This window comes from Pezoporus wallicus, unplaced genomic scaffold (genome assembly GCF_028554395.1).
Source record: "Pezoporus wallicus isolate ANWC-B61680 ecotype Strahan unplaced genomic scaffold, APGP_CSIRO_Pwel_v1 contig_5785, whole genome shotgun sequence".
Lineage (NCBI taxonomy): Eukaryota > Metazoa > Chordata > Aves > Psittaciformes > Psittacidae > Pezoporus > Pezoporus wallicus.
Genome location: NW_026641150.1, coordinates 581,643 through 591,137, shown reverse-complemented (window position 1 = coordinate 591,137; position 9,495 = coordinate 581,643). Strand labels below are relative to the sequence as shown.

Below are 9,495 nucleotides of genomic sequence, written 5' to 3'. Positions count from 1 at the left end.
TATTTGTGTTTGTTTCTACCAAATACACACACGCAGTGTATACTCAGTGTTACTGCAGTATCGAAACACAAGAGGAGAAAAATGTTTTTACTAATTTAGCAAGCAACATTGTTTTCTCCCTTATCAACACGGTTTTGCATTTTAGGAATCCAAGAGAAGCACCTGGCTTTACTGAGACGAGATTCTGAACTTAAATCTAAGCACTAAATCCATCCAAGAGGAGACCACACCAGTCCAATTGCCCTGTAAAGATGGTGTGTGTCATCTGCCAGCAACAAATATTGGAAGACATCCGACCACTTTGTCTTGCATGATCAGTAACATGTAAGAACTGGGTCCATGAAGCCTTTTCTTTTTTCCTTTTTATTTCCAAATGCTCTGATACAAATTCATCCTCAGTCTACAGTCTGAAACAGCCCTTTGAGAACCTCTCCACAGTAAATGTTCTGGAATGCTTCTTTTGTAGATTTTCTTTGCATTTTAGAAAGACTAGTCCTAAACAGAAAAAAATAATATGTGAAACAGAACTAGATTTTTCTTCATTGTCAGCAAAAGGATACACGTATTGCCTCAGTTTTTTGAGTTATTCTATAAATAATGTCTCACTGCATTTTTAGGAGTATATAAAAATGCCTACATCTTAATGTACACAGTACATTCTGCCAAGAGATCCAACACAAGTTCATCCTAATGGCCCTATCTTCAAATTCTCAAATGCCTTAGGTAAATGACTGTTATAAATATTTGGGGGTTAGAAGTGCACACAGAAATTACCAGTAACATTTATCCTTTGATTGCCATGGTTAAGAATAACAAACACTGTGACAGTAAAAAGAAAGCAAGATGACATGATACCATATAAAATGACACTACCAAAAACATACCTGTAAATGAAAGCTTTGAGAAACTATCTTTTAAATAGGAAATATAGCTCACTTGAATGAATATGCAATATTCTCTGAGGGTTTGAATTAAATACAGACCTTAATAATTACAATAATTACTTCTGTTGTGATTCTACCTTTGAGTCTACATGAAACAAACATCTAACAATTAGTTACACTTTCATTTAATCAACTGGTTTTGAATAAATGACTGTTGGTATTTCTTTTAACAAACTTGTTCTTTTAGAAAGACCAACGATAAAATTGTTTGTTTCAATTTAGCATTCAACATGTCATTAGTTTGGACTAACATATTTATTTGGGTTTTTTTTTGACCAGCAACTGAAGTCCTCTATCTGGCCACAAAAGAAATGCAAAAAAAGCTGCAGCAGAAGGTGGAACACATTATTTGGTAACACATCTCAAACACAGCCTGGACAAACCACCTCTGAGGGTAAAAACATACATCACATTTTAGCTTCCAAGCCCAATTTAGTCTTCAGTCTCTCAACTGAGCCTGTCAATTAGGGTGTCAATTAGGCCCTGATCCAGCAGAGCACCGAAGCATGTGTGTAATCTAAGCATGCGAATAACCCTGTTGCTACTGGAAATCAGGATGATGACGGGAGACAAATGAACAGGGCCACCAGTTCATTCTCACATGCAGCCATTACACCATACTTTAAAATATTTTCTTGAAGCAACATACTGGAAAATTGTAGCATTTGTCATCTCTGCTGCTCTTGGAGCCAGTATAAAACAAGGCTGCTGTTCATCTTTTTTTGGCTGTCAAAAGAAACTAGATACTCTCTCTTCTAAAACTAGCTGGGAAATCAGTTCTTTTTCAAAATACACCTGGATTTGAAGCAGCATACATCTTTATAAAGTTATACAATAATAAAATAGTTTCTTACATATAGTTCAAAGACTGGATTTTCAGTATTTGACTTTTTAGGAGATCCAGCACTAGAGAGGCTGCTGCTCCCATACATGCAACTGGAGCTGATTCACTGTTTTGTGCCAGAGCCTGTCTGTACCTAAAATACAGATAGCAATCCCTCTCTTCTTTTCCAGAGCACTAGATCTCCTCATTATAGTATTCCACTAGAATAGTTTTTTTGCTGTTGTTGCTTAGGCATACATACCATGGCTCCTGGGACAAATCAATACCTGTTGCAAACTGATACATTTTCGTCTCCAGGAAAGTAAAAATTATAGCTACAGCATGAGATTCCCCAGTTGAAGAATCACACACAACTGTGCAATGATGTGCCTGCAGAAGTACTAATGTAGGCAAGGCTTGGAACCCCAAAGATCTCTCCACATTGGCAAAGGAGTCCACTGGGCTATGGAAATAGTCTTACCCTCTGAATGCTCCCTTAGTAACTAGGTAAGAAAGACAGAGATGTCATCTTTAAGAAGTTTCACCTGACCTCATCAAAGCCTATTCACATGCCAGTTTTAAATTATCACAAATGTTTGAGATAAACCATGCAACAGGGAGCTCGCTAATGACAGAGACAAGCCAACCCTTGCAGACATGCTTTCAGTGCTAGGCAAATGTAAATCAAATACTGTACACATCAAACACAGTGCACATTTTCCTCTCTGAGCTCGATCCTTAGCCTGCGATACCAACACCCTGACAAACTAATCTACCTTAACTTCAGAGTAAATGATGCAACAAGGAATTCAAAACTAGGTTCAAGATTTTGCCACGCTCAGTTATGAAATGCTTTCACACTGGGTAGTATCACTCACAAAGGAAACAGATCGAGTAAGGGCCTAATCTTGCTCCCACTGGAGTTTGTAGCAAAACTCATGTGGAAACAGAATGAAACCTAAATTTGACACCAATGTTAAAACTGATGGACGCCTTTCTATAACCTGTCAAGTCAGTGGTAGGTTGTTTATACCTTTGATTGTTACAGGGAAACTACCAGATCGGAATTCTGAATCCCTATAATAAACAAACTTTAAAAAATGTAACTCTTATTCTCAAACACTATGCCATGTGTTTTGTCAGGGTAGTATAATACAAAAGGTTGTGATGTATACATTAAGATTTAAATGCACTCTCTCTGTAAGTGACATGGAACGTGCAGCCTTTCCAACAAATTTTACACAAGACAATTAACTCATTATTTCTATATCAAGATTCAACCTCCTAAATATCTGAACAGCAATGTTTTTTATCTTCTGAAAACTGCTGATCCTGAAACATTTTTGCAGCTTTCTACTGAGGGCAACAGAAGAGTTTAATAAAAAGACTGACCTTAGCAAAAACTCTTCTGTCCAATGTGTCAGCATGTTTACTCATCCACACACGGCCACAGTTCACCCAAACATTTTTCCTCTGTTGAACAAAGTATCTTCCCCAGATTTCTGGGTTTAAGCAGAAGAAAACATGTGGTGGAAGGTGTGCACAATCTATCACAGGAGAAAGTCCACTGAGCCAGAGAACAATTCTAAAATGTGTACAGGGCTACAACAGTTAAATCTCAAAGCTGCTGAGAAATTGCTTGGATGCTATGAGCAAAAGTGTGGTTCCAGAGTATAATCCTAGTGATACACTATGTTCTTTGCAAAAGGTTGTGAGGCCTTGGCCTAATAAGCATAATCTCATTACACTGCAAATAAAAGTTTCCTATTTATCTCCAGATTTCAAATGAATCTAATAAGGCTTATGATACAGTCACCCAATACCCTAATCATATTTCTGCCTATCTAAAAGCAATCAGTAATTGTGTTATAGCAGAACGTGCTGACAATACCTCTGACACAGAAAGGAGAATGAGAGCCCAGCTGTACTAATTAAATTAAATGCTAGGCTGATGGAATACATTTGCTGAAGCTTGGAGAGTATGGGTGCAGAATTAATAAGCATTACAGCTTAGAGCAGGAGATGATATCATAATGGATGCAAGGTTTTGATGTGGAGAGCCTCATTCAGATTCAATGTACCATAATGTACGGATGTGACAGCTGCTTAGAGAGGTGCAGAACCTTGAACAAAGTGCACAGGAACTTTCTCTCCCCCCCCTCCTCTTTTTTCTTCCCCTCCCCTCTCCATCCCTCCTCCCCCCCATCTTTTTTTTTTGTTACTTGCATAGGAACTGTATTTTAATATAATCCATCAGCTCAAAAAATACTCCGCTGGGGCCATGGTTCACTGTTTATCATGATCCTTCTGCTTCCCACTGTTATTTTCTTTCCACCTTCCCCTGTCTGCCGTTTTAAACGCACCAGTCCATGAATTAGAGAAATACAATCTGTAATACAGGATGTACGCGGTTAATCATGATTTTGCCTCTCTTCCCTCTTTCTTACTATTTTGAACTCAAGAAATCCCGAGTGCGAGTGCAACGGCGGCAGACGAAGTCCCAAACGCTGCCCACCTCTGTTACTACGGCCAAGCGGCTGCAGGAAGGTTTGAGAATGACCAAGAGGCACTTAAACGGGCTCTGCCCGGAGCGTTGCCCCGATAGAGAGCCGTCAAGGCCCCGGCACCTATCCGCTGTCCCTCCGCGCCAGCTCGGCCCATGCAGAAGCTGTGGCTCACAAGCCGCTGCCGGAGGAGCCGGCCAGGCCTGATTACCATGACAATTTTGACAGGATATTAGATTTACTAATCCTGAGCTTCCCGGACTTCCTCGCGCGCAGACAATGCCGCTGCTTGCCGGCGAAGCCCCTCCGCCTGCCCTCAGCATGTTGTACACCCCTTTCATCCCCTTCACGGCACCCCCGGCACATTCACAATCGCACCCCGTCATTCCCCACCCTCGGGCCGCGTTTGGTTTCCGGGCGGCCGCCACCGCCCCTCCCCGGCTGGCCGGCCGTCCCCTCGGCCACCTTCCCGTGCTCCTCGCCGCCCCCGTCCGGGCAGCCGGACCTTGCCGCCTGGCTCCACTACCCCGGTGCCTGTGGGAAGTTGACCCCCTTGCGGAAGCGGGCGCGGCCCGGCCCGGCTGCTCGCTGGCTGGAGACCCTCCTGCGGAGCTACCAGAGCCGCCCCGGGGGCGCCGAGACCCCGCTCCCCCCACAGGCCAGCTCTGTCCCCCAGCTCCTTTCCCCCCCCCCAAAAGGCCCCTCCTGAAAACACAGTGCCTATTAAGTTGCTGAAAACAGCAGATTTCCACTGATACTATAAAGCTGACCATTAAATCGCAATTTAACATCCCCAGGCAGCAGTGGCTGCTGACAACCTCTAAAGCTTGTAATCCCATTTAACCCCCTCCTGTCATGAGCAGGCCCACCCTTTTAGAATAATGCAGGCCAAATTAAACCTGACATAGCAACAAGAGAAATAAAACCCCCTTTAGCTTAAAAGTCATTCCACAGTGGGTAACCCTGACCTTCAGCTTCCCCACTCCCTTCTCCGGGGACACCCCCCCCCCCCCCCCCAGAGAATGGCGTTGACAGAGATGAGTGGAGAATCGCAAGGCGGCTGGGTGTCCCTGGGGACAAATTAAAGGGAATTTTTCTAGACAATAGAAGGAAATTTCACCTGAGGATTTTTTATTTTCTCCTCCTCCCCTCCCCCCCCCCCCCCCCTTTCTTTTTTTTTAAAGTCTTCCTAGTAATAAAAGAGGGGTCCTCCCTTCCTGGTTGGCCAAGGGGCATCCCTGCTGGAGGGCCCCCAGCCTGTGCCACAGCCTTGGGGAGAAGGCTCAAGTATTCAAAGCCCAGGGCTGGCATTTACCGGTGATTTCAGAAGGAAGTTGACTGCTTCTAAGGTCCCCTAAACCAAACACAAACCCACACAAAGTAAGGAATGCCCTCCTTAGCTCAGGCTCCTGCCCGTAGACCATCTGCTTTGTTAGGAGAGGGGGAGAAAGGGGGAGAAAGGCACGGCGGGGTGAGACTCTTGCTGCATTATTCACACACTGCTAGTCCAGGAGTACAGGAGGAACTTTCAGACCTAAACTGGGCAACGTTGCACTCATTACTCCGGTCTTGTTTGGGAAAATAATGCTGTTCATTTGACAGTATTTTTGATAATACAGGACTACATGGGCAAACCTTTATAAAGAGCATACATGCCCGGTACCATACCAGCGCTTCAGCCTTTCACACCTAATCTACACACAAGCAGACCGCCACATATTGCTCCCCAGTTCTCCTATTTCCTGCTGAAGAAAAGAGCTGAAAGTCAGAAAGCACCTTGAAGCAGGTAATGTCACATTGCCACTCTTTCCTTGGTTTCTTGTTTCTCTCTTTGCAACAGATGTGATGGGAACATGAGTCTATGGCCAAAATACAAATCAACATATTTTTCTATTAGCCATCTAGATAGCTATAAATATACACCTGTAAGCAGCCAGACTTGACGTCCCCCTACTGCACACTTTTCTCAGCACTCCGCCACCTGCCCTTATTTCTGTATGCTGAACAGCATGCAAACAAGGCACCTTGCAAAACAGAGCCATGCCTACAGCAGGAGAGGCGAACTCCCACACTGAGTTGGAAGTTTGCTGTGGAAGTTTGCAAGCTGCACAGAGTGAGCCCCTGCAGCGGACGCTGCCTGCACACACCACTCTGCCCGTAACTCACCAAGTCACTCTCCCAGAGGCCCCTCAGCAGGAATGAATTTGCAGCGCTTCTAAATAGTGGAGCACTAAGAAAGCAGGCTCATTACCTGGATACATGGCTTCTCATTACTCCATTGCTTCAGATGCCAGATCCCTTGGTGCTGCAGGTCAGCTCAAAAATTTGAAGTACTCCTTTCTTTTTTTTCTCCCTTTCCCTCTTTCTTTCATTCATCCATTGGGAAAAAAAAAAAATCTTGACTAAAGTTTGCTTAATTTTTTTAAGAATAAATCCGGTATAAATGTTTATTTCGACTTCCTAGTGCAGCAGTGCACCGAAGCCCAGCCTGCCCAAGCCTCTTTAGCAATGGAGTGGTTTATTTAATTTGTCAGTATAATAGAAGCAGCTGAGTGAGAGACAGAGAATGCAGTGTGGTATAAAAGAAACAAAGGCTAAAAGTACCACTATTTTGATTCCCTTTTTAAAATTACTTCCAAAGTGTGGTATCTATTGTGAAGAATAATGCTGAACAAAGCACAGTGTCTTGGCAATATTCACAGAGCTCATTCACAGAGCCAGTTCTGTCTGTACATTCAGAGGTAGAATACACTTATAAATGATGCATTGGAAGGACTATAGTTCCTATTGTATTCCCAGTGTAAACAAAAAGACAGACAGAAGCTGAATGGCATATGGGCAGCGGGGCCACACTTTATTCAACCATTCCAGCAGCATTGTGAAGGTAAAATGCAATGGGAGTTCTCTCCCTTTCTAACTTCAAATCCAATGAACACATTTTGGGGTAAGCTAAATTTTTTTTAATATACAAATATATATATAAATTTGTATGTATATAAAAAACACAGATCTGGTGGTAATTTTGTACACTTTTGTGGGAAAGTGATCTTTAAAATAATCTACAACAGGGAAAGTCTGTTGAGTTTTGGAGGTCATTCCCAATGGGAATAAGGAGCCTCTGGAGAAGACTGTCTGAAAGAAGGTCTGTGTGGTAGCTGTGCAGGCGGGTGCTTGAGGCATAGAGCCAAAACAGTCTAAAAGAGCAGTTGCAAAAGCTGGGAAGGAGGCTGAGATGATCAGGATCTGGCATACCTGGACAAAGATGTGCTATTGGAAGGGGCAGTCTTTATATGGACTGGAGTCTACCCCTCTTTTCCCACCATGGCTCCCCATTTGTAAGCCTGTACAGGCTGTCCGAGCCTGCAAATGGAGATTGACAACTTTACCAAATGAGCATAAATTGCCTTTACTAAGTCAGGCAGTGTCCCTGCTGAACAGTTTATGGTCAGAGAAAGCACCTTTGCTGTGTTTGAGGGGGAGGAAAAACCACTCATGTTGAAGAAAGATTAAAATTAGATGTGTCCTTTCTGCCCTTGCTGAGTCAGATGATGCCAGGAAGTTTTTGTGACTGCTAGTTCCTCTTCCTCCCTTTATATTTTCTGCTCTCACATAAAGGCTCACGTGCTGAGACTCTGCTCACTGGATTCAGTCTTTCTGATTCATGCAGGCATGCCTGTGTCTGTGTGATACAGCATATCTACTGCACATCACACTGCTCAATTGCCTTTGGGGGGATTGTGCAAATACTGCTAAGGGACTTTTCCTTTCTTTTACTGTTGATCCTTGCTCATCGTGGGTGATCACTGACTGAGTTCTAGCAACCAGATTAGGAATTGCATGTTTAGTTTTGTCTGGTGGCAGTTTTGTGCTCACTGCAGTTGGGGCCAGGCAGGATTTCACACCTGTTTGAAGTCACTGGGGAATACTGTCCTTTGGGAGCTGAGGTGGAGCTCCGGTTGGTATTGGAACTATCTGGAGATAATCCTGCCTGACCTGTTTTGGTATTAAAAAAGCCTGGTAGAATGTGCTTTGTTCTGATGTGCTGGAGATTTTCCAAGTTTCTGCCTTAAATAACTTACTGTCTTATCAAGATCTAACATGATCATAGAAATACAAACCAGCTCCAGATGAGGATTACTCAGCTTGATGCCTAAAGCTGAGTGCCAGCCTCCCTTTATGAGTATTTATAGCCTTTAATTAAAATTGAATCTGGGAACTCTGTCCCTGAACACTTTTCTAAATTCTTTGATTCTATTCACAAGAAAATAGTACTTGGATTAAAGTATGCTTGATGTTTCCAGAAAAAAAAGCCCTAATAATGTGTTTCTCTATGAGCTGTTGCTTGCCAGAACTTATGCCAAAAAACCCAAAATATTTCACTGACTGCGCTTAGATGTCAGCATTGATTACAGATGTTTGTGTCCTCCCAGTAGGGTTTTTCTCCATGGGGATCAAGTTAGCAAAAGAAGCAGTCGGAAAAGGGTCTGCAGCTGCTGTGGTACCATGGTCAGAGCCTGGACCAAACTCTGTCAGGGGACTTCACGAACATCCTTGCACAGCAGTGGGTGCTGGGCAGAGCCTTAGGCAGGATTGCTGGTGGCATCACATATTGCTAAAGAGTGGGAAAAATCTTCAGACTGTGCCAATAAAATGAGCAGTCAAGTGACCAAGAGAAAAGAGTTAGGAACTTGGAAAAAGACTCAAACAGATTCACTGCTATTCGGTCAGAAGGCACAAAGTTGTTTTTCTCTTTTCATCTTGCTAGAAATTTTGTCATTTTGTGCTGTGATTTTGAGATGCAGATGGACGCATTTTGCCTATTAGAAGCCTATTTTAAATGACATTCAAAAACCACAGCCGTGATATGAATGTGGGAATTCATAGTTCTGTGAATGTTCTTTACTCGTGTCTCAGGCAGGCACACGTATTTTAATTCCTGAGAAATTATTAAAGATGCCAGCTGGACGCCACTAACCAGGGGCCAAAAAGTTGTTGCTGAAGATGCAGCAATAGGAGTGTCTCCAGAAGGCCGTGGAGTTTGGGCTGATATTATAGGCTTGCCAGACATCACAATCAGTGATGAAAAATTGAGTTTCAAAATGAGCCAGCCTTTGACACTGTTTTTCAAACGAGGAAGACTCTTTTACCCCTAGATATTTCAGAAAAGGCTGCTGAGTCTTCACATGGAAAGGACCTCTGCACATCTCTGCACACTGGTGGGAAT

The 9,495-nt window shown here is 43.2% G+C and overlaps 1 long non-coding RNA gene across 1 annotated transcript; it reads right to left on the bottom strand.

The window, feature by feature from the left end:
- Positions 1–353: 353 nt before the first annotated feature.
- Positions 354–4,283, bottom strand: LOC130606237 (uncharacterized). The gene is made up of 3 exons (XR_008973922.1): positions 4,215–4,283; positions 2,030–2,270; positions 354–495 (listed from the first exon to the last, which is right to left on the bottom strand). It is a non-coding gene; the product is annotated as an uncharacterized LOC130606237 (long non-coding RNA).
- Between the last annotated feature and the right edge of the window lie 5,212 nt (positions 4,284–9,495).